The 25,371-nt window shown below is 37.1% G+C and overlaps 1 protein-coding gene across 7 annotated transcripts in view; it reads left to right on the top strand.

Annotated features, from left to right (window-relative positions):
* The window catches only part of MIPOL1 (mirror-image polydactyly 1), a 185,893-nt gene that overhangs the window by 3,008 nt on the left and 157,514 nt on the right, over positions 1-25,371 (top strand). For 4 of the 7 annotated variants that reach the window (XM_072930225.1, XM_072930226.1, XM_072930224.1 and 1 more), the window contains exon 2: positions 23,776-23,821. The exons of 2 other annotated variants lie outside the window; for them this stretch is intronic. The gene's annotated coding sequence lies outside the window, so the exon portion shown is untranslated. Of the gene's footprint in view, positions 1-258; positions 23,822-25,371 lie in introns of those variants that run through there. One more of the 7 variants, XM_072930222.1, reaches the window with a different exon arrangement.

The raw sequence follows: 25,371 nt of genomic DNA on the forward strand, positions 1-25,371 counted from the left end.
GCCCGCCTTACCTCCCGCTCCGCAGCTGGAGATAGGGGGAAGCAAGTTTGCCGTGCGGGGATGCGCGGTTTGGAGTCCCAGAGGCGGCGGCTTTGCGGGAAGGGAAGGGGCGGACTGGCTGCTGCCTCCCAGGAGCGGGGCAGCGCTGAGAAAGTGGCCGGGACAGTCCGAGATGAAACCTGCCCCGAACAAATTCAGGAGGTCGTTTCTGGATCTTTAGTGTCAGATGAGAACAAAGTGTGGAAGATGCTCAACATTGTAGTAATGCGTTTAAAAAAAAAAAAAAAAAAAAAAGAGGAAAAAACTGCACCAAAAGACCTTGCCAAAATAAAGTTTGTGCTTTTTTTTTGAGTATTTATGACTTAAAGCTTCTTAGGAAATCCCAATGAACTGTATACCTCAGCTCCTGTTGTAATTCCTGCTAATCAGAATTCTTGATGATGATGTGAGGGTCTATTTCTTCTGAGGAAAAAAAAAGGCTATGGTTTCTCAGTGTGAAGAGTTTGGGAGAAAAACATTCAGTAAATGTACCCAAAGGACTGTTTTACCTGAGACAGCACACCTTCTGATGTTTGATGTTTGTCCGTGGAAAAACTACAGCTGGGTCTAGGTACAACTTCAGAGGGTTGAAGTGATTGGAGCTGGGTTGCTGTAAGAGTTTATGCGGCCAGAGTTTGGGAATTCGGAGTGTCCTGCAGCACTGTTGTTGCTTTTGAATATTCTAGCAAGTTCTAACTCCAGTTAGAACAGTCTTAAATTGCAATGCTTTAGCAGTGGAAGAAAAATCGGTTAACCACAGCAATGTGCTTTCTGGGTCAGAAGATCTCAGAGCTGCAACTCTTGGAGGTTCTAGGATCTGTGAGTTTTAGGGAAGTGCAATGATGTGCTTGCCTTGATCTTGTCCTTGTGCATCTGTGCTTGACCAGTTCTGCTCTGGGAATGTACAACTCTGGTTTAACTCGAAACCACTTGTTTTAGATTTTGTTTATTTAAATATGTTGTGGGGACTAGCTTATAAATCTCATAAGGTTTAACAAGAGTTAAAACTGTCATGCCAGTTAAACATGCTGCTTATGTGGTAGTTCTGTTTTATTTTGGTGTTTAGTACCCATAATGTTGTAATTCATGACAAGGTTTTTCAGCTGTGTGAGATAGAGCTATGTACACCAGTGAGGTGCCATCAATTTGATGGCTGTGAGCTCTTCTGTTCTGTCACTGATAAAGGGATTAGCACTGATTTCGGGATCTTGAAAGTGATAAACTTGTCTTGCCTGTCCAGCTAAGTTACTGCAGTTCTGGTTGCAGTATGAAAAGTGAAGAGAGGGACTGGGACATGAAATTATGTATAGGATTTAAGAAGACAGGAACAGTTGCTGCTACTTTCTGTAGGTATTTCAGGTTTTCTTGCAACGATACTGCAAGTTCCTTACAGTTTGTAATGGTGACTACTGCCCAATAGTAGTGGGTAACAAATTAAGTTTCAAAAATCTCTTCTCCAGTTTTCACATGATAACTAATTATATTTCTTGCCTTTTTGATTGTTTGCTTTCTTTGTTTCTGGATTTACTTAATTTCTCTTTTAGTCATTAGTTTACCTGTTTGGGATAATGAAATGTTACTTTTCTTCACATCCTGTTAATCTATCTCCCTGCTTGTTAGAAGTCATTCTAGACGCTGCTAAATTAGAAATGCATTATAAGGGTATTAAACTTATTCCCTGACCAGTAAGAAGCAAAACAAGGTTTTATTTCATGCTTAGTATTTCTCTTGTAGCAAGAAAAATCCAGCACATTGTATTACTGGCAGAAATAGTATGATGCTGATGCCACATGACCCACATGTTTGCTTTTTGAAGTTTGTGGGGGTTTTAGTTTCGGAGAGCACCTAGGTTAGTAAAAAAGTAAGGGAGTTTTCAGATCTTGCTAGAAGCGGTTAGGGGAGAAGGGAAAATACATGTTCAATAGTTCTCTAGGGAAAGAATCAACAAATTATTCATTAGAATTTAAAGCAAGAAGATACACATGATCTGAGGGTGAAGGGAAAGAGCATCCTGCCTATACATCACAGATTTGTGTAAAATTAGTTGTGAACCTGAGAGATATCCTAATGGATCTTTATGCTACCTACTTTTTAGTCTGCCAAACATAGGGCAGAACAGATGCTGTGTGTTGATAGCAGTGAAATGCAATAGTGCAATGCTTTTAAGCTACGAATTGGTGATCTGACTTGATGCTCACTTTAGTGCAGATCACCCAAATAAATGCAGAAGCTTCTTGTCACTTTTACTCTGTTACCCTATGTGGGCAATTGATGTTTTGAAACTTACCTTTGAAACAAACAACCAACCCTTCTGGGCTGACAACTATTGACAGATTTAACTACAAGCTAATGTTGCAACTGACAGATATTCCTGTAAGTATGACTGCTGCCTTTTTCCTTTTCCTTTGAAAGAAAGATGGTTTTGAAGAAGTAAGAAGACTGGAGTATTGAACCTTTTTTTGCAGAACAGCTACAGCTATGGAAATAAACAGTGTGACTGCTCAGTTGTTAAGATCATTCTCTGCTGCTTTCAGCCACCAGTTTTTTAAATGACAGGATGCTTGGCATGCTCCCTCCTAGTTTTGTGAGGAAGCTCCCTGCTTGCTTCTTAACAGCAGGCTACTGTTTTCCATTATGATTCTTGATGTGGACCTTTGTCCTTTAGGGACAAGTTAAAATGCAAACTGACAGTTTCTGTGGAGTGGTGGCCTTTGGTATAGTAAATAATATTATATATTAGAATTTTGAAAATAGTTTATACGTATTTTGGCTTTATGTAGCAAGGTTCTTTAGCAGGGGAGCTACAGAGGATCTTCTGTGAGAAGCTGCTAGAAGCTTCCCTCATGTCTGACAGAGCCAATGCCAGCCAGCTTCAAGATAGATCCACTGCTGGCCAAGGCCAACCCTGTGAGCAGCAGTGGCAGCGCCTCTGGGATAATGGAGTGAAGAAAGGGGTGAGGACTGGGAATTCACTTGCGGCTGGAGAGGGGAGTTAGAATGCATGAGAGAAAAAACTCTGCATACCCCAAGGAGAGTGACGAAGGAGATGGAGGAGGTGCTCCAGCCACCACAGAAGAGATTCCTTGTGCACACCATGGTGAGGCAGCTGTGCCCCTGCAGCCCAGAGAAGATGCCACACTGGAGGAGGTGTCTGTGCCCAAAGGAGGCTGTGACCACATGGGAAACCTGTGCTGTACCAGGCTCCTGGCACGCTGATGATAGAGCAGGTTTGCTGGTGGCAGGGAGCCAAGAGAGACCCACACTGGAGGAGCTTGTTCATTAAAGATTGAACCACGTGGAAGGGACTCATGCTGGAGCAGTTTGTGAATAATTAGTCTGTGGGGAGCAATCATGTTGAAGTTTATGAAGGATTTTCTTCTGCGGGAGGAACCCCATGCTGAAGCAGGGGAAGAATGTGAGGAGTTCTCTCCCCACGGAGGAAGGAGACAATGTGCTGTTTGAGAGCAATTATATGGCAAAATGTGAAGATACATATCTAATGCAGTGTTGTGTCAGATATTAAAATTTATGCTTGTTGTAGTTGCTGAAATTATCCCATTCCATCATTAGTGGTATTGATATAATAAAATCATTATTATCCACAGCATAGTTTAATAAAGTTATTAGTATTACTTTTAGAAAGTCACAACTTAGTTTCCTTATATAGTGTTCTTAAAATTTCTGTGGTCTGCAGTTGGACTTGCTTTACAATGCTGCTTCTCAATGTGTTCTTGTGATTCACATTCAAGTAAATAAAATTTCAGGTTCTATAGGAATTTTAGGCATTAAGTGATTAGGGGGTGGGAATGTGTTAAATTTGCTCTGTAAATTTTTACACACAAGCATGAGAAACAAAGCAGTGTTGTTCATCATGTACTTCTGTAGCGTGCCTCTTGTGTGTGCACAGGCGGTTTTTCCATTTGCTCTTATGGCAGAGTATTAGGATGTGGTTGTCCTTTTCCGAGATTTTACATAAGTGCTGTGTGATCAGTTTGCTGCTTGGTGCCTTCCTTGTAATGAGGAAATTGGCACTGTGGAACACCCACCAAAATTTTAAGATTTATTAAAATTTATGTAGCTTTTCTTGTAAAACTACAGAAATATGTTCTTATTTTTATTTTCTTTCTTACAAATATTACTAGATGAGTGATACAGGAACTATGATAAACATTCAATTGCTTAGTGTAATGAAAGCAGGCCAATCAAATACTTAGATAGCAATTCACAGGCGCTTGTTCACTTTTTTCCACTTTTTTATCTTTTTTTGTTTGTTTGGTTGGTTTTTTTGCTTCTGCTAGTTGTCATGATACTAGGAGATTGCTGACTTTAACCAGATTAAAATGAAATAAAAATTAACCTTGAAGTAGTTAAATATCTTCATTCCCATGATCTATATCTGAAGAAAAACAAACAGTATTTAATGCGTCTGTGTTCTTGGATCTGTTTGTAATGGTATTTATTTTCATTAAACCACAGGAATCTTGAAGTTTAACTTTTCCCTTTGCACCTGACTATGATGAAAAAGGATGTAGTTCCACACCTATATCCTTCTCAAGTGTAGCCTGCATTGATGTCATTGTTCCTTAAAGAGACATCAGCAAACCCATAGGTCTGCTCAGTTTTATTTTAAAGTGCATTTTCATTGAAATTTAAATTTAGCAAGTGGAAAAGCCACTTTCGAGCTTTAAAATTTGCTTTTCCTTCAGGTTAAAATTTAAAACAAAGAAAAAAAGACAGTATTCTGTTCTCATTTTGTGGTGCTGTGTAAAGTTCATTGTAGGAGATTGTCTTTTCCATTAGTCTCTTCAATTGTCATTTATGGGGGACAAACTATGTTGAAAAATTTGAGCCACAGGAGGAGCTATGTGAATTTTCTGATGATGATGGCCTTGTTCACCAGTTCTCCTTGCTTTATAGAATAATACATAGAGTCTTGGTTTTACTGCTCTGTGCTCAATTCCTGTCTTCTTGCTGTGACTGCCTGTTGGTTGTTTTCAGGTGTTCCTGACTAAATTTGTCGTATCTTTTCCTGTGTTCAGGTATTGTCTGAGGGATGTGGATATTTCAAGGATTCCCTTACCCTCCTCAGCTGCCTTCAGCATGTTGAGTGTGAGGCAGGATGTTTTAAAGAAAAGAAATGGGGTGGAGGGGTGGAACTTGCTGTACATTTCCTGCACTGTCTCTTTGCTTGCACCAGGTTCTAAGTGCTGATCTTGCTAGACAAGCCTTGGAGAACAGAACTGGGCTGACTGCTCAGCCAGCTGTTGGCCCTTGGCAAACTCAGGCACCTACTGAGTGCTGCACAAAAGATGTAACCCTGCTTCTTCTTTCTCTTTATCCTGCACTTTTGCAGCCAGAGCTCAGCAGCCTTGGCTGATGGGTACAAAGGGCCCTGGGGAGGAAAAGATACCGCTCTTTTTCACTCCCAGACATGAACTGAAGGCACGATGGGGTTATTAAGGCAAGGTTTGATTGGCTCAATTTGAGAAATACTCTGTGTGACAGCAGTAGTAAAATTAATCTTTAAATTTAGACATAGTATAGCTGCAGCCCCTGCTGTGCAGAAATACCCTTGAATACAGACAGCAGTCGCCTTCTGAAATTTTGTTTTTGCATGTTTGGAGAGTTTCCTTTTTTAATGAAAAAGACCACCTCTAATGCCTTAAATTGCGATCTAGTTTTCAATAGCTTTGGAGAGTTATTTGTGTTTGCTTATTTTCTTGCATTAAGAGGAACAATAAAGCTTCACATCTGAATTGGGAGCGTATAGTCATATGCTGCATCTTTATAACAGTTTCTGAGACATATTTTACAAATATTAAAGGATAACAAAAGATTTCATACATGTACAACAGTTTCAACCAAACATGGGAGTGAATGTAGTTCGTTGATTGTTTTCTTCTGAAATTGTAGTGTTTTCTGAATAGTCTCACATTATGTCTTCTGAATATCTTATTAGCAAACAGAGATGTGAAATAGCTGTTGATATTTTGATTCCTTTCGCCCCCCACCAGCTGCTCCCAGCGGTGTGTGGGACCGCACGCCGGTAGATGGAGCCCTGTGCCAGCAGCCAGCTTTGAGCAGGCTGCCGAGCGAACCTGCCGCCTCTGGCCGGAGCGCCAGGCGGGAGCGGCTTCTTGAGCCTGCGTCTGCGATATGTTTTATTCATAGAAATGAATATGGGTTTAAAATTAAATGCCTGCTCTTAGCTGTGCAAGTCAAGGCAGTGACTGTGTGCCGAGATGCTCAGGGACAGCTCTGTGGTGTTCATGACGGGCAGGCGATCGGGTGAAATAGCAGGTCTGTCCCAGAGTGCTGCAAGCCTGTGCGGCTTGCCACGTTTTTTCTGTTAACTTCTGAGCCATCCGCATGTCCTTAGGCAAATCTTGCTTGAAACCATCGAAAACGGGACCTCTGGAAAGCTCTTAAGAAACTTACAAAGCAGATTAAAATCCAAGTTTTGGGATTTAGTTTTGTATTTTTGTTTTTCATATATGCTAACTGCTGATCTTTTTAAAAACGTATCTTGGAGTATAGAAAATTATTGAATAGAGCAGTTCAGAAATTCAAAATCAGCCGTAGTTAATCTTGCATATTGCCTCCTTTGCACTCTGTGTGTCCACACCCCGAGCCTAGAGCTGTGTTACGTGGCTCAACTTAATGATACAGTGGACTGGGTTTGTTGACATTTGTGTCGGCCACTTGTAGAACTGCGAAAAATGCCCAAGTTTTTTGCAACTTTATTTAGAAATCGATATACCTGATGCAGTTTTGTATATAGCCAAGTTACTCTAGTGTGAGAACCGTTCTTAAACAGCAAGATGTTAATTTTATTTCAAAATCTGAAATTCGGTTCTTAATTTTATAGGGAGAAAGGAGGAAAATTTTTGAGGGATAATGATAACACAAATTATTCTTGTGGGGGATTTTACTGAGTTTTTTCCAATAAGTCTGTGCTTGAAATATCTGAGAGATTAGGACTATTCAGTGATTGCAACAGGTACGCCATTTCTATAACATATGCCCTGCATTTTTTATTTGAAATTCCAAGTGTCTTAATGTTTACATTTCAAAACAATGGGAAGGGTGTGGGTCCCTGGTGTTTTTGCTCTGACTAATATTTCTGCACAGTAACACTGCTGTACTGTACCTTAAATCTCAAAAGAAAAATTAAGTCATTCTTAAAGCCTGACAATTTGTCTGATGACTGTATGAATACTGGGCTAAATTGCAATCTGAAATAATCTTTGGAAATGTGTTTCTACCTGCTGTTCATTATGTGTGTTAAACTGGCATTCAGATGTTAGGGAATGGACATAGAAGTGAGATTGTGAAAGCATTTTTCAAAAATAAATTATTCAGTTAGAATTCTGCTGGAATGTATCATTTTGTTTGCTTTATTTGTTTTAATGGTTAATAGTCACTTTTGCTTATGGTTTGCAAAAATGAGATTACGGATTTTCTTTCACATAGTATGTAGTTGGATGGGGCTTTGAGCAACCGGATCTAGTGGTAGGTTTCCCTAGCCATGGCAGGGGCTTGGAATAGGTGATCTTCAAGATCCCTTCCAACCCAAACTACGCTGTGGTACCAAAGTATTACAGCACTCCAGTCATTCAAACCCCATTATTTGTTGCACTCCAGAGAGGAAGCTCTAGATGGTATTCCAATTTGTTATTGTTTCAGTGAATGTTTTAAAAATCAGACACAAATCACAGCTATAAACATCCCTGTGCTTTGAAAGGAAAAAAAAACCAGTCATGTGTGGGGTTAACCCCAGCCAGCAGCTAAACACCAGCACAGCTGCTCACTTGCAGCCCTCCCCAGCAGGCTGAGGAGGAAAGTAAGGGGAACAGAAGCAAACTCATGTTCCAAGACAGTGAAAGTTTAATAAGCAAAGGAAAAAGAAGAACAAACCAACCAAACAAAACTAAAACCAACAAAAATTTATGCAAACGGAGTCACTCACCACCTCTCACCTGCAGAGTACCATGGTCCAGCCAGTCTTAGAGAGCTGCTGCTTTGGAAGAAAAACTACGTACCCCCTTTCTTTGCTTTACCCAGTTTCCATTGCTAAGCATGACATTTTATGCTGTGGAATATCATTTTGGCTGGTTTGTCCCCTCACAACTTCTTGCCCATGCCCAAGCTGCTCTCTGGAGGGACAGTTGGTGGGAAACAATAGCCTTGATGCTGTGGAAGCAGTGTATGTAATATTCAGAGTATTTGTATGTTATCAACACTGTTCTAGCTATAACCCCAAAACACCAAAGTACCATGCGTGCTGTTACAAAAGGAGTTAATGGCATCCAAATCAGAGTCAGTACAAGTAGTAATATCTTTTCAATAGTAAAAATACTCTTCTAGAATGTGTTATGAAAAGCATTTTTAAAATTTGTAGCAGCATTGATGATAGCTTAAATTTGTAAGGGAGGAATTTATAAATTTATATAAATACAATTTACTTAAGCAAGTCTCAATTTAAATTCCAGTAATAATTTAGAGGAAATTTTACTCCTATACAGCAGTGAATTCTCACATATGAATGAAGTTGCAACATATATATTAGCCTTAGTGATGTCTTAAGCCACCATTGTTTTGTTCAAGAATGATCATGCCATTTTGTTCTGAGCCATCATGTTTTTGTGTTGTTTGACTTTTGATTTAGTTAGTACCAGAGGCAGTGATATTAGCACAAATAGGAAGCTGTAGCAGACTATAAGTATTTGACTTGAGTGTTTATGAAAATGAGCTTTCCCTGCCTCTCAAGGGCATGGTTATGAAGTTTAGCTCATGTTCTTGTTAAAAGGATGTTTTCTTTGCAAAGGAGTGAGTTTTTTTCAGAAGAATTTGACAGTAAATCTTTCAGTGAAATACAGAGTAGAGCTGAAAAGACAAAATGTTCAGAAAATTACATTCCAATGAATGTTTGCCCTTAGAAGAAAAAGAAAGGCTTAATAATATTGTATGATGCATAAAATGAGTAGTAAAGTCAACAGAGTGGATATACTGGTCATTCAAAGGTGAGGGAAATAAGACAAGCCTTCACTAAACTTGGCCTTTAAATGTTTTTAAAAAACAAAATACAGAAACACCGAGTCTTGCACCTGCCAGTGCATGGAGAACATCATGAAAAGATGACTGATAACCAATGTTTTTCTGTGCTTGATGCATCAGTTGAATTTGGCAGTTGCTCTGAAGAAAGTGGAGACCACCTCTGTGCATTCAGCATTCCTTATGTATCAGCACCTGAGTCCTTTGAGAGATTTATATACTGCCTGAAGCATTCAGCAGGGAAGTACAGCACATGTTGAATAGCAAGGCTTGTAGTGAGGACTGATGTTTTGACCCAGGGAAGATGATAGAAATGTAGAGCTAGCAATTGTGAAAAGCTTTGGGACGTATCAGAGCTTCTAGGCTCTGGTTCTCTCTCAATCCAAAAGATCACAGGTGGTAACTGAAACAGATTAATTTGTAATTCGGATATAAGCATAGGTAATACATTTTTCTGCTGACTGTGTAGAGTACCTCAAAGACCTACTGATAGTTGCCTCTAGCATGACATTTTATCCTTGTCACAGTGGTTTTTGTTAACAGGTTACATTATGTGGGGAAGGAGATTATGGTAACTGAGCATGTAAAGGACTCCTGCCAAACACAGAACAAAACATTAGCTTGTGCAGAGGCTTGTGATCTTCTGTATTGATGAGCTGTAAAACTGTTTGGAAAACGTCTCTTGGTCTTCTGAGGTCTGAGTGGTTTCTGTGTGCAAATGGGGGATAAAGGGAGACGTAGCTGCAGTCTTATAAGCAAAATTATTTTGACTGAGGTCTTTGAACTTTTCTTATGACCTAAATTAGTGTCTTGGCAGCAGGAGTGGGCAAAGCTTTAATATTCTGAGTTTAGCAATTTATTTATTTATTTATAAGCTCACAAGCTGTAATGGCAAAGCATCTTTCAAAATCTTAACTCTATTCTGTCAGTGAAATACATGTGATATTACACTTGCAATCTGGCTCATGGCTAGAAACAGTTTTTCTGCTGGGCCAATTACCAGTAATTGTGGTGCTCTGGTATAGCAGTAAAGAGAACTAGCAAGGTAAATCAGTCTAATACTGACATTTATGAGCTAAACAAGCTATTCATTCTTAGAAATGTGGTACATGAAATTATAGTTGAAAACAAATTAATCAGCTAATAGGGAAATTCACCTGATAACTAATGTATTTTAAATTATATGCACTTCTGACACTTAGCCTTTTCTGAAGGTTGAATGACATTGGGGGTGGTTTCATTCTTATTCCCATTTGGAGACTGTATTCCCCTTTGGAGCTGAGGAGTTGTGCTGGCTTCCCTGCTCAGCTTTGCAAATACAGTGTAGCTCAAACTGATGTTACTGCGCTTTATCCACCAATGAGCAGTTTTGCCCATTCCCTGTATCTAAGTTACAGATTCCAAGTGGATGTCACAAAATCATTTTTTTCCATATTTTGTATTTGTAGGACAGATTTGAGTCATTATCTCTAGGATAAGGAGATGGTAAAATACCTTAGTAATTCCTACAGGGACTATTTATGTGGAAGGAAATTCTTGTTTCAGCCTAGATCTTGCCAAAGTTTTTTTTGCTTATATAGCTTTTAAAATAGCGTAAATTACATTCAAGGATTTTAATCTTATTTTACATTGTTTATATGTGTGTCTATGTATATAATGAAAGTATTGTTTTAATTTTTTTTAATTAAAAAAAAATAAAATTAAAATTAAAGGTTTTTTTATATATAACCCTAGCTGTGTGTTGCAATACCATTTGACTGTAAGTTTTTCAATAATTTTTTCTTGATTTTTAAAAGCTATGAAAGAATGCCTGTATCTATTTTTGTATGAAATCCGCTTTGATAACAAATAAACAATTTGATATTTCTAGATGTGAAAGTCTGTGTACAAATAGTGTTTAGATAAGCTGCTTTAATCTCTTATTGTGCATGTTTTATAATTTTATACTTAATTCAGGAATTTAGAGTATTTTTTTATTGTATACGTTTGTGACTTGTTGTAAATTAATCACAGAAGTACAGTATCAGCATGAATTAATTATGCAAGTAAACCAAATGGCTATTTTGTTATTTTATTGAAATGCCAAGAGTTTGAGGCTCTCTTTTGTCTTAATAGATTAGCCAGAATTCATTGGGAAAAGTCTTAGTATGTTTAAAGTAATGGGAAAATCTTGCTTTCAGTACATCCTACAGAGATCCTGTTTAAAACAGATGACAGTCTGTCACGTTCAGTAGCACATCAGTCATCAGATTTATTCTAATTCCTTAAGCTGAACATTTCATTCAAGCTTGTAAATTGTCTTGTCAAGCTACCAAAAGCCTCATAGCTTTTCTGTCAAGCATAGAGTTGCACCAGCAGTTCACAAAGAAATGCTAAGCTGCAAAAATATTGTTTATTTTCTTTAACCTTTTATTCAGTTAACTACACTGTTCTTTCGTGTTATTTTCTCCACATGTGTTTATCACAAGGTATTCGAGGGACTGCCTCCTAAACATGCCTCATCCTGACCACAGCCACTTCAGACCAAGGACCACTCTTTTTGGGGCATGTTGTTTTTACTTGTAGCAGTCTAGACCACCGTGGTTATCATATTCCTCTTGTAATCACAAAGGCCCAGTGAGCAGCTTCATTGCTGCAGACGTGAAGGAATCCTGCTGCTGCTGCACTAACAGCTGTGCTGTGGCCAGTCTGGCTTTGTGCAGTGGCTGTGGACTTCTTGTCCTGTATGGAAAATGACACTTCTGCTGTCAGCTCATATAGTCATTACATTTTTTGTATTTGTTCATTACAGTCCTTCTAGGATATTCTCTCATGCTGTATTGTGTATGTCTGTGTCTCTTTTTGTTTTCATTTCCTATATGACCGTCTCTAATTCTGAGCTTTTTGCTTTAAGTGATGTCTTCTGTGTAAACTGTACCATTTGCTTATGAAGTCTACTTAAGCATTACATGGTGGTGAGAGCTTGACTTGAGACATACTTTCTTTGAAGTCAACATATGTATGTCTGAGGTAGTAAAACATTGAGGATGGTTATTTGAACTTAATTAATTGAATTAAGAAAATAAAGAAAACTATTAGATCGGTGCATTTGTATAAATCACATTTAAGGCCAAAAAATTACTTGTAAAGTACTGAAAGCCTCATGTCCAGATAAGACTAATCTCCATATTAAATTGCTAATGCTATAGCATTCAATGTAAAGTTGTTACTGCTCTTTAATACGAAGAAGACTTCCTTGGTTGTCTCTCTTAGCTATTAAAAATTACATCTAAGCTGTCTATTAATAATTTTCCAGAATCACTAATTTCAGAACTCTACTTTTTACTTCTAATTCTTCACTGTAACTTGTGATTTCTTCTAATATGTCTTTTTTCCTGTCATTTACATGCAGTGCTAAATTTTCTCCTTAATCTGGTGTTTTTCTGTGTTATAAAGCTCTGCTCTTTTTAATAATTTTTCTTGGTCTGTTAAATGGCCAGTGTGTTCTTTTAGCAGGCTTATTCCTTGAATGGATATTCTGAAAGACACATTGTACATGTCTAAAAAGGAACTGTGGGGTTGAAGCCCTAGATAAAACTAAAGCCTGAGTATATAAAAAAAAGATTGTTAAAATGTCAAGATAATGAAAAGTCAGAAAATAAATTATACCTATTATTAATTTTGAATTGTATTCAAACATAGAAATATGTATCATAGACAAAAGCTGACTACAGTGTGATAAAATTCAATTTTACACTGGAATAATTGTTTTATGTATTTTACATTTATTTATAAGATCAGATAAAGGCCTGGAATTCTTGATATAAATCACTGTATGTTCCTGATGAATGCCAAGGTCAGTAAAAGGAAACTCCTTCACTTGCAAAACATATTGCTCCTGCAGAAAATACAAAATGAATGAAATTAAACTGATAAGCACCATCTTTCCTACGACACATTCTTTACTTGCATTATTGTGTTAGATCTTAGAGTAGTTCTGGTTTTTCAAAGGAGTGAATAGGTACCAATGCTCTCAGCATCCTCCCCTATATTTTCTGTAGCCAAATTCACATACCTTTGCTAAGTAGAGATTAATGCAAAACTTACTTGAGGTTTGTGAGTGAGAATGGGTCTATTGGCACAGTAACACTGTGAAATTAGATTGGTCCTCTTCAAAGTGTCTTGCATGTACTGGAGATGTTGATGGATCCAAATGCCAATTAGATGATGGAGCCCATGATTTAATAGTACATTTCTGTAGTAAGTTACTTCCTATCAGGAAGGCTTTTTCTATCCAGAATCAAATCTCTGGTATGTCTTCAAGGGAAGGAAATTTAACTATTTTTCAGACTGGAAAGGACAATAAAATTGATTCTAGATTCTCACAGAAGTGACTCTGTGTTGGGTACCTCAGCTGAGCATCTGGGTCAGCTTGAACTAAAGAAGAAGACACCCTCTCAGTAACTCAATTTCAAGTCAGAATTTGAAACATGTAGATAGTGAACTGCTATTCACCTTACCACACTCATTTAATAAATAAGCTGTAGTGTTCAGTAATGAGGTTTTTTTATGTGTAGTGTATTGGAGCTTTTGAGTCCTAGGACAATAAAAAACAGAGTCCGTGACATGGCATCTGCTTCACAAAAAAGTGTTATTAGACCTGACAAGTATTTCATCAAGCTGGACATTTTTCACAAGTGGTGACTTCCAAAACATGTCTTCATCAGCTGACTTTGTTTGGCAGCAAGGAGTTCTGCACTTGTTGTGTTTTGCAGAGTTCAGCTTTTTTGGGCTTCTGCCAAAGTACCAGTGTCGCTGAGGTCAGGAATTTGCACTGTTACTGAGTTAGATATGTCAGAGAGTTGTGGCAGTGAGTAGTGACTCTGTATCTACAGGGTGAGGAACTGGTGTCACTGAGCAGCTCTTCTAGGTAAATGCTGGCATTACAAATGGTCTTTTGTTTTCTTCCAGAATTGTAAGTTTTTTTATAATCTTCCAACTTATTCTGCTTCAGCAAAGGAAAGGCCAGTGCTGCTGGGTCAGAATCTGATCTTTGATTTCTCAGGTAGGATTCAGGGTGAATGGTTTTGCATGACAAGTGGTTTAACAACCATGGAATTCTAGTATAGTGCTTGATAAGCTACTGCACAGGCAGTAGCTCAGCAGCTTTCATCTGCTGGGCTGATGATGAGATCGCTGAGGTCTGCTTCCATGTAATCAGGCTTTCTTTCCAAGTGCTAAAAATTGATTAGACTGCAGAAGTACAGATACAGAAAGAGCTGTACAGAAATACAGCTACCTGTGAGAATAGATTCACCTTTTATTTTTGATACAATTGGATTTCTTTCAGGATCATAGTGAGGCCATTCCTGATTCAATGCAATTGTGAAAGGGCAGTAATGGACCCTGTCCTTCTGTTGGTTCATGTATCCTGAAATATAAAAGAATGAAGCATCCATGAAGGATTCCTTTGTCATAAAGGTTATGGATTAGGGTGCCATGGGTGTTTCTAGAGACTATTATTGTAGCATGTACAGTCAACCAGTTAAGGGTGTTTAAGTTAGTTTTCTGCACTACAGCAGCATAAATGGAGGGTGATCTAAATATGCCTGGAAGCAATCTTAAGATTCTTGCTTTATGGATTCAGAATTTGATGGTAGCAAGAATAAACAGTTGTGGGGTGTAACACTTCGCACAGTGTACTGAAGGTGACTGCTGTGCAGGTGTACAAGGTAACTCTAATTAAAACAGTTTCCCCTTGAAATGTAATTTTGTTCCTCCTCTTCACTATCCAGTGGTAGACTAATATTTGTCTCCGGAATGTTTTTCCAGGATCTGAAGTGGAATTACAGTATCTGAAGGTTACTAAATATTAGGCAAAAATTATAATTCTCTTCATAGTTTAAAAGTATCTTTCATATTTCAAAAACCCTCCTGGATGTACAATTCTTTTGGCAAACATTCACTGTCTTGCACTAGAGAAAAGTTACTATAAATAACATAGGCTGCTTTCATAGTGAGGTTCCCCTCCAGTTGTATCCAAATTTACCTTAAAAGTTAACAACTAAAAAAAAAAAAAAAAATCAAACTAGGTGCTTTATTGAGAACACCTTTAGTGTAACATATGACACTTTCTTACCAATAATACAGCCATTCAGGTCATTAGAGAGGTTGTGGAAATTAAAAATTACCTGTACATGTTCAGCTCTTAAAAGTCCACATGTAATAAAAAACCAGTGACAGATTTTTTTAAACTGTAATCCTGTAGAAAATGTGTGAAAGTGTCACTGTTTAGTAATACAAGAATTATACTGTAAATAAAAATTTTGTTCCACATTGTATAGAAATTTATTCAAATTAATGTTAAACTCCAGTTATAAAGAAGTTCATTAAAAGTAATAGATGTTATCAAAAATGTTTTGAAAAAAACCTTTAGCTCATCTGATTAAAGAAAGATGGGATCAAAGCATGAGTTTGGTCATTATGAGGTCTCTGGACTTCTCAAATGTCTTGAGAAACAGCTTTTTAGGGAGGTGTCTATTAATGGATGTCTGAGTGTAGGTGGGTTTTTTCAATCTGTCTTGAAAGCACTGTGGAAAACCTTATAAATACTGAACTACCTTTTCCTTAGGTTTAGTTTATATACAGTATCTTTGATAAAAAACAAAAATAATCTTACACCTCAGTAAAGTTCAGTGTGGTGAGTAAATTAAATTGAATTCACTTAACTCTTTCCAGGCAGACAGCAAGTTATTGCAAAAAGAGCTCCACAACACCTCCTTTCTCAAACCAGACTGCTCAGCAGATGCACAGTCCAGCTGAAGAAATGAGACAGTGGAATACGTTCTTTGGATAAGCAGAAATCTGAATAGAATAACTGATTAGATATTGTGGCTTTGAAGTCTGGAAGAAATTAAAAGAAATTGAAGACCACTGAAAGCAGTGTCAAAGGGTCGTAACTTATACCAAAAATTATGCCTTTCCTTTCTTTCTTTACATTTAAGTCTGGACCTGTTAAGATTTGCCTTTGACAGTAAGGAGTTACGAAAGCACAACACTAAAAAAAGTTGCTTTCATTTATAATGAGTTTCAAAAAATATATCAGAAGACTTTCTTCTTTCCTCTCAGTTGGACTGTGAAATAGGAAGTTATATAGGAATGTTATTAATTAATGTTATGATTAGGGACAGATGCCCTAGTAATACACATTCCTAACTTTGTCAGGTGTTCCTTCAGCAGGGAGATAAAACTGTGTAGCCTGCAAGTCTTGCAACTTCACAGTGTCCAGGAATATCTTCAGAATTATTCTGAGTATTTGAACTGTTGGCCAGATGTTCCATTTTTTAAAAGATTTTGTTTCATCTACACTTCTATAGCTCTGAAGTCTTGATTTCTTTTTATCTTTTAGTGATGCCAGGCATTGAAATACATAATAACTACAACATCTGACAAAGAAGCCTCAAAATAGTCAGCACAATTATGTGCAAGAGAAAGTAGCCATCAAAATGAGCCTGGCTTTCAGAAGTACTAACAAAGGCTTTTTCTTACTTCCTCTAGTAAGTGGATTTAGAACTCCTTTGCTCCACCCAGGAATAACTGGTCTGGGGCCAATATTCAGCTGCTGTCTCAGCTCTAGTGTTTTGGCAATGAAAACATGAATGTATTGTGATGAATCAAGGAATAATTAATGCAAGGAATTATTGGAATATAAGATGAACTTGCAAAAAAGAATAAAATATCCATCTGTTTTCTTTTACCAAAACAAAAAACAAAGAAACAAAAAACAAACAACACAAAGAGAATAATTTTGCTGAAAATTGCAAGATAATTCTAGGTCATGAATTTTTCTAGGATTTTTTTATCCATTTGTCTGTGTGGAGAGAATCTGATGTTAAGACTCAGGACCTCTAAGAAGTTTTTCTCTCAGTTGTGTAACCCACAACTTATATGAAACTCTTTGTAGTTTATATTCTCAGAGGAATTCTTTCAGGCTTCTCCACTGTAAATTACTTTCATGGTTTTGGCTGAATAATGTGCTTACTAAGGGTTTTAAAGGAACTTTCTCCAAAACCCAGTGAACAAATTCAGGTCTTTTAAAAAACTTATTTGTCCAGCTTCTTCATTCTGTGTGTTGCATATCATTATAAATAATCAAAAGATTGAAGAATGAGAATGATCCATATATTCAGATACTAAACTAAAAAAAAAATGGACTATTTCATTGGCTGAAAAGGAGCAGAAATTACAGTGTTCATTATGTGTATCCTGACATTTCTGCTTGTGTTTAAAAATGAAAATCTGCACCTTGCTTTGGAAGACCTTTCATAACTAAGTTTTCCATTGTTTGTAACTTTTAACATTTAAGGCAGATTTTTTTTTCACAGCAGGAATTGCCTGCCTACTGGGTGAAGTTGACTTATTTTTTGTATGTTTCAGCTGAAAGAAGGTTTTGGATATTTTCTGAACAAGAGGTAAAGGATAAATATGATGTTTTCCCTGACATAAAAAAAAATGCAGCAGTTTGATTGGTAGCCTCATATGTGATTATGTTTTGCATTTTTTTCTTAAAGTCTGGCAGAGAAATTGATCCACTGTCAGAAATATCTGTTTTGTGACTGATGATCTAACTTAAGCTAATGCCTCTTTTTTTCCTTTTATTTTTTGTCTTTTTGTTGTTTGCTTGTTTCTTCTGTGGTTTTCAACTGCCTGGCACTGATTCGCAGTCTGTGGTGACTCCTTTTAATCTTGTACCTTTCATTGTTGGCCCAACATCAGGAAACAGTGGAGCAATTACAATGGTGCTGAATGTTTGCAGGTTTAGCCTCTTCAGTCTTTAGCTTACATTTATATTCTGGACATTCTCAACAGATTTATTTCACTGAGGCATCTCTGGTTCTCACTGAGTTTTGGCCCACCTCAGAATATCTTATTCTTCTCTGGGAGTCCAAGACCATTTCTGAATGTGTAGCTTGTTATTTTGAATTGTGCTGGTTTTCAGATTTCTTTGATATTGCAATAAATTTCAGGGAAGCATCTGGATTAATTTTCCAAAATCACTAACCTAGCAATCATACCTAAATAAGCAACTGCACATAAGGCATGCTATATATCATGGATGTTAAGCATGTTGCAAAGCACACAGTCAATGCCTAAGTGCTGAAAATGCTCAGAAATGTTGTTGTTGGAGTGTAGCAAATGTAAAATCATAGGATAATTTAGGTTGGAAAAGACATTTAAGATCATCAAGTCCAACCATTAATGCAGAACTGCCAAGACCACCACTAGACCATATTCCCTAGTACCACATCTACGCATCTTTTAAATACATCCAGGGATGGTGACTCCACCATTTCCCTGAGCAGCCTGTTCCAAATCTTGCCAAACCCTTTTGTGAGGAAATTTTCCCTAATATCCAATCTACACCTTGTCTCATGTAACCTGAGACCATTTCCTCTTGACCTATTGCTTGTTCTTGGAAGAAGAGACAGACCCCTGCCTCACTACAGCCTCCTTTCAGGTTGGAGAGAGCAGTAAGGCCTTCTCTCCAGGCTAAGTGTAACAGCTCCCTCAGCAGTTCCTCATAAGACTTGTGCTCTAGACCCTTCCCCTGCTTCATTGCTCTTCTTTTGGACACATCTTGAAGATCCTACGGACACATCCATTACTCTGTAACTTCCACTTCTTGGGTGAAGTTGCTATTCATAGCCAATGAAGGCACTATGTACTGGATCTAGTTGCTGAATCTTAAAAAAAAAAAAAGAAAATCTGAAGTTCAGGCAAGACTGTATGTTATTGAGTCAAAATGTGTGTTCACACATGAGCAACACTATGTTTCCATGCTTTTACTGCTGAGCAAGCATGGTTAAGGGAGCAATTACACTTGTAGTTTAAGGATAACTTTCTTTTCAGGTAGTTATCTAAGAAAAGGATAGTTAATTTGCTTGTAAAGAAGAAATAGGGCTAATGTGGAGTCAGTGTTATTTTATTTCTCTGAGCTTTTTAGCTTGTGAAATTTCAGGTGATGTGATTCCTTTCCACAGCTGAGGCATACACTATAGAATTGGGGCAGTTGCATAATTTGGGCAGAACCAGTGCACTGCATATGGTGCTTTATGACAGTGGTGGAGGCGCATCTGTGTTTTCGTGCTGTTTAAAACAGCCTGACAGATACATAACTGTTGGTCTGTATTTCCCTGCAGGAAACCAATAGGCCCCTCTCAGTCCCCATGTACAGGACTGAATCTTGAAAGGTTGGCACATTTCTGACAGGCCTCTGCATGTTCAGTGTTCATGATAGTTTTTGGTCAGGCTCCAATATCCACACTGTTTGTTGCCTTTATGCTTTTTATTTTTACTGTCAGAAAAATGGTGCTATTTGAAGGTACCTTGAGAAATGTGAGTTGGCTGGATGAATCAAGTTTCTCTGCTTCTCTGCTGCTTTTCTTCATTGAGTCCCTGTTCAGTCTTACTTCTTTCTGTGAAGGCAGCCAAACAATTGGAATGTTTTTGGCAGAAGACATAATTTCTGCTTAATGCTATTACTTGTACTAGTGGTTTTTGAATTTGGCACTGAGTTACTACCTCACATTTTCATGTGAATATAATGTTTTGTGATTTTATTTTTGCTTTTATGGTAAAATCTGGGCTAGCAACTTAGTTCTGTGATAAAAGAAATTATGATTTGGGGATTTGGGAATTTCAGTATACCGTACAATTAATTTTGCAAACATAAGCACTGTAGACTCATATTTCTTGAATAATTTCCATAGTTAACTTTGGAGCTCTTTAGTCACAGTGACAGTTTTACAAGTCAGGAAAGGATGGATTTTGTGGGGCTTGAGGCCAGAGCTTTCAGAAAAGACAGGTAAAATAACTGTATCAGTGGTCCAGTTTTGGTTTAGTGAAGGATGATGTGCAAACCAATATTTGACATTTAGCCTAATGCCAAATCATCCAGTCATGTAGTAAACTGAAGAGAATTGTTGCTGAAGACCAGTAAGGCTAAAAATGCTGTGCACATGCTGCTGTTGCGCTGTTTCCTCCCTGTTGGCATTTAGCCTGTCTGCCACGTGGGTGGTCTTTGGTTGTGTCTCACTGCTGTTTGGTTGTTGGTTGGTCAGGGGCTCTGTAAAGCCTGACCTACTCTGTAAAGCAGAAGCAACCTAGTATTTTTTCTCTTAAAGGAATTCTAGTTCTGGTGGGTTTATTTTGTTGCAGTCTTTAGAATAACAAAATAGGTAGGCAGGAATTGCATATCATCCAGTTCAGAATGGGGCAATCTCCAAAGTTAGATTTGGTTGATATATCCAGATGAGTTTTGCCCATATCCAGCTACAGAGATTCTGTAACCTTTCTAAGCAACTAATTCCAGTGACCTTACTCACTGTGAAAAATTTGCTCTTACCCATAATGCTGAGTTTTCTGTGTTACAGCTTGTCTCTCTCAGAAGGATCTGTGTCTTTTCTGTATTTGCTCACAAGGCAGCTAAAACCCAATAAAATCCCTATTTAGCCTTTTCTTTTTAAAACCAATTAATCAAACTCTTGCAAACTCCTCATAACTCATGTCCTGCAGACCTAATCATCTTGAATCACCTACTGGACTTAGCTCAGGATATCCATGAGCAGGTCAAACCGGATACAGCACTTCAGATGAGCCAAATAGGGGGGTTTAATGACTTCCCCTTGTCTGCTGACTATGGTCCTGTCAACAGAGTGTACTACACAGGTAGCCCTTACCGCTATGTAGTGCTGATTCTACTAAAATATTATTTTGGCTCCAGATAAGACAACAGGTAGTTTAAAATGCAAATATTTGTTCCTATCTCTAAAGGCTATGGAAATTACAGTCTGGTTTTAAAATGTTTAGAAATGGAGATCTGGCAATGACAATATATATGACAACATATATATTATATATTATGTGATACATAATACTGAGTTTTAAGGCCAGTGAAGAGTTTACAACAAAATTGAAGGATGGGTAAATGATTTGGCTGTTCACACCTGATGAAAGTATGTCATAGTTTCATTATGAGAATGAAAAGAATGTTAGTTAGAGTGTCACAGAATAAAGCTGCTTCACAGAATGCACGGTGAGAAGAGAAAAGCTGTGAAAAAAGGGGAGACAGTCTTTGACAAGATTCTCTACAGTTTTCTTTGCATTTTAAAGAGATGGTGAGCAGGGGGGAATGTAAAAGGCATGTATTGTCAAAGAGAAGACAAAACAAAGGAAAAAGAAAAGAGTTGGAGGACAAAAGACTGCTAAAACAGAGGAACAAGACAACAGAACAGGCTGAAGATTGTTTAGTAAATAAAATGCAAATGAAGATTGTTAATGTAAAAATGAGAATATATCAGAGGGCAGAAGAGATAGGGGGCTGTTGGTGAGCTAATATGTGCATAAACATTTCCTGATGCATAGAGAGAGAATTGACCCTTGAAGACACTTAGTTCAAGTTAGGGAGAAAAAATAAAGAGGAAAGTACCTGTTCTTTATCCAACTAAGTTTAATTTAGGAATAGGTGAAACCTATTATAAACCAGTTTGTTTCATGCATTTTTATGCCTCCTCTTGTGCCTTTGTCAAAAGCATGACAAAGACAATAAGTGCTCTTTGGCTTACAGTATGCCATCATTAAAAACACCAGATGCAATTTTTGTAGTGACAATATGAAGAAACTGCTGCAGCAACAGAGGAAAATTATCTGCCCTCTGTTTCTTCATGTCTTTTTTTATTTATATAGGTTAGTTGAAACCAACTGCATATGTCTTATCTCCTTTTGGTTCAAGAATCAGTAGGGAAGAAAAGCCAGGGATAACAGCTTCACTCTGCTCTCTGGGAAAATGTTTTTTATCGAGTTTCCAGATAATGAAGTTACTTTTATTAACCAAAATCTTGAAGTCTTTTTAGTGATGTGAGATTATATAAATTTGAAATAATACTCATGCTACATTCATCCATTTTTAAGGTTAATCCACTTGTCTATATTTTATATTCTTTTTAAAAGAAAGAGAATATTTTACATGTACTACTTGTATTTAAAAGCATATGTAAGTAATAGAATACAATACAATACAATAAGTATCTCCTCTGCAATCAAAGTACGATTTATTTCACAGCTTTTAAGTATCTAACAGATGAGTCTTACACTTGTAAAAAATACTTGAATTGGCTATCTCTATTATCCTGTGACTAGTGTTTTTATAACTGTCCAAAACTGGTTTGAACTTACTTTGAGTTGCCTCAGATTTCTGATATGCCATAAAGTTTCCTAAGATAGGGAGGAAATGTGACTCTTTTTAGAGGAGTGTGTCATTTAATCAAGACTCGACATCCACCTGGGCTAAGAAAACTGACTGTTTGTTCCCTGGGGAAAATGCTTTGAGAAGGTAACTGGTTTTTATGTAGAGTACCCTCCTAAGTTAGTTTTTTAGTTTAGTGTGCCCTGAGGCAAAACGTTTCAGGATATTTTAGAAGATTCTGCCAATCTAATTAATCTTATGGGAATAATGCTAAAATTCATTCTCTTCATAAACTATATGGTATTTCATCCTTGTACTGTCAATGGCAACTGTTAGCTGAATCTCTAAGGGAGACAAAAACAGACTTAGTGCTGTTCCAAGGAGTAGTGGAACTTGGTCTATTGTACCACCAGAGGTGAGGCAGGTTGGATAGCCCTATGTGTGGAAAAACTCTTCCAGGACTGGAGGATTTTTTGTGAAGAATGGGTGAATTTGGTCATGCAGCAAACATTTGCACCCTGTCACAGCAGCTAAGGCCACGATTCGGTGGTTGACTTCAAATTCTCTCAAGGCAAGACCAAGGAATTGGGATTTGCAGCCACTGGGTCTCCAGAGTGGTCCCAGCAATCTTTCTGTTCCTGAGGAGGGGACTCGGTAGCTGAACTCCAGCTCAGAAGATGGACTTCTCAGTCCTGCCCAGGGAGAGAATGCACTGGTGTTGGTGCTGCTGTGGTGCTTTTGTGGGGTGGGAGTTACCTTGGGGTGCTCCTTTGTACGGTGTCCGTTGTTCTGCAGACACTCAAGAGGTTGGGGTTTTTGCCTCAGAGAGAGGAAATACTGCTACAGCTGTAATAAAAGACATTTGGAACTGCACTGTATGCTTTCTATCTTGCAGATATATGTTACTTTTGTATACCTCTTGTTTCTATTTAATTCTTCTGAAGTGCTTGTGTTGATGAATAATTAGAACCAGGATTGGTATGCTGTCCTTTTAAATAAGCTGTTATTTTGTTTAGATTTTTTTTCCATTCATATTCTAAAGTACTGAAAGGCAAAGTATTTTAATGGTGTTTTTCCATAATATTTTCCAGAAAGGATGAGGCAACAACCATTCCAGTTAGCACTATATTAAAAAGTGAAGGCAGCGCAGTGAGCTTAATTTTCCATTTTTGTCTGTCATAGATGTAAATAATTCAAATATATAAGCATGGAAAGAAGTTGACAGTTTGAAACTGGGACTGCATGAGTCTTCTAGGATAGTATTAGTATTTCTTGTGTGTTTCAATTTTATATTCTTAAGAAAAAGGTTGGTTTTCCGAAAGTATGAACCATTTAATAGTGATGCTGTTTTTCACTGGGCTCCTGTGGTAAACTAGAATGTTCATGTATTTCATGTGTATGCTTATGTAATTAAGCATCCACTAATTTCTTTCTCTTTGGAAAATACTTCTCCAAATCAGCACTCCATGTATGAAGATTTAAGATTATATCATCTGTTTGTTTAAGGTAAGCATTAGGACAGGTATTATTATTTTATAATAAATTCTTAATCCTTTGTCTGTGAAGTGTTGATGTTTTCATTAGAGTTAAAATATGTTGCATGTGTACAGAAAGCCTGAAATCTCAATATGTGGTTTTATCAATTTTAATTATTTGAATCATTAGAACAGCTAATTTTTTGCTTAAAGGTACACCAATGTACCATTGAATCTGTTTTTAAAGGTTTTTTCCAGTTTAATGTCTGAATCCAAATTCATAAAGAGTTGGAAAAATGAGATGTCTGAGCTATAGGATTCACAGGGATTTTATATGAAGCCTATTTAATCAGGATAACACTGTTATTAATATTCATAAAGTCAGCTGGAACACAAATGACAGACTATGGAGCCTAAAATTTTTTACTTGCGAATTTATTAAAAGCAGCTTAAAAAATTAATGGAATTTAAGTAAAGTTGACGAAAATGAAAATCTTATGTTAGCAGAAAAAATCTATATTAGAACTTTGTCTAAGACCATCTTGCATTGATATCTTTGACAGATTTCATTGGTACTTAAAGAAGAAAGATGCATGAATGGTCATTTAAAAGGATTTAAACACATTGGCACATTAATTTTTACATGAATAATAAGTAGTTTCCAAAAGCAATTAACTTACAATGTACAAGATTTGAATAGAAAAATAGGACTGTGACATCAAAGGGCAAAGCAAATGTGCAGTACATTTTAAACTTTTAATAATATGACTTCTTAAAATTTTTTTTTTCCACAGTAAGTAAAGTAACACCAAAGGTATTTGTGTAAAGCTTGGGTTTGTTTTGAAATATACCAAGATCTGGAAAAAATAAATATTTTTATGCTGAAGTGCTGTTCGTAAAGAACAGTTTTAAGGCTTTTACATTGATCAAGTGCTTCTGAATCAGCTTTCCTACAGTTTCTCTGTGTGGAAAACAGATACATAGTGTGTGATTTCTTATCCCATGCTGCTATATGCAGCATTTGAAAGGATTTCTTATTTCTGTAGATGACAAAACAGTTAGGTCTCAGTGTTCTTTCATTACTGTACTTAACTATTAATTTCATGTGACTGTTGCATTTTATATTCAACCGATAGGGATTTTTTTCTTTTTTATTTTCACTTTCTTTCATGGTATCCTAGTAGTTTTACACTAGCACAAGGTGGATAAATAAATAGTGAATAAGGAAATTAGATTTAAAATTACCTCTAGCATTTGCGTTATGGTTTCATTTTGTATTTCCATTTTTCTCTTGGTCTGCCAGTACACTTTATTTTAATCCCCAGCTTTAATTTTCTCTCATTATTACACAAATTGATTATTAGCAGATTGTCTTCAAATGAAAGTAAGGATTTATAATAATTGTATTCAATTTTTCTCATGATTCCTTGTGTGAAAACCTTAATGGCCACTTCTTATCATTTTTGAAATGCTGACTTTTAACACTCACTGAATAATGATGGTTCAATAAGTTTTGGTTCTAAAACTACCTTATGTTCAAGGTACCTTCTGTAAAGGTAAATCTTGAAGGACAAGGAAGTG

Source organism: Taeniopygia guttata, chromosome 5 (assembly GCF_048771995.1).
Source record: "Taeniopygia guttata chromosome 5, bTaeGut7.mat, whole genome shotgun sequence".
In the NCBI taxonomy this organism is placed as follows: domain Eukaryota; kingdom Metazoa; phylum Chordata; class Aves; order Passeriformes; family Estrildidae; genus Taeniopygia; species Taeniopygia guttata.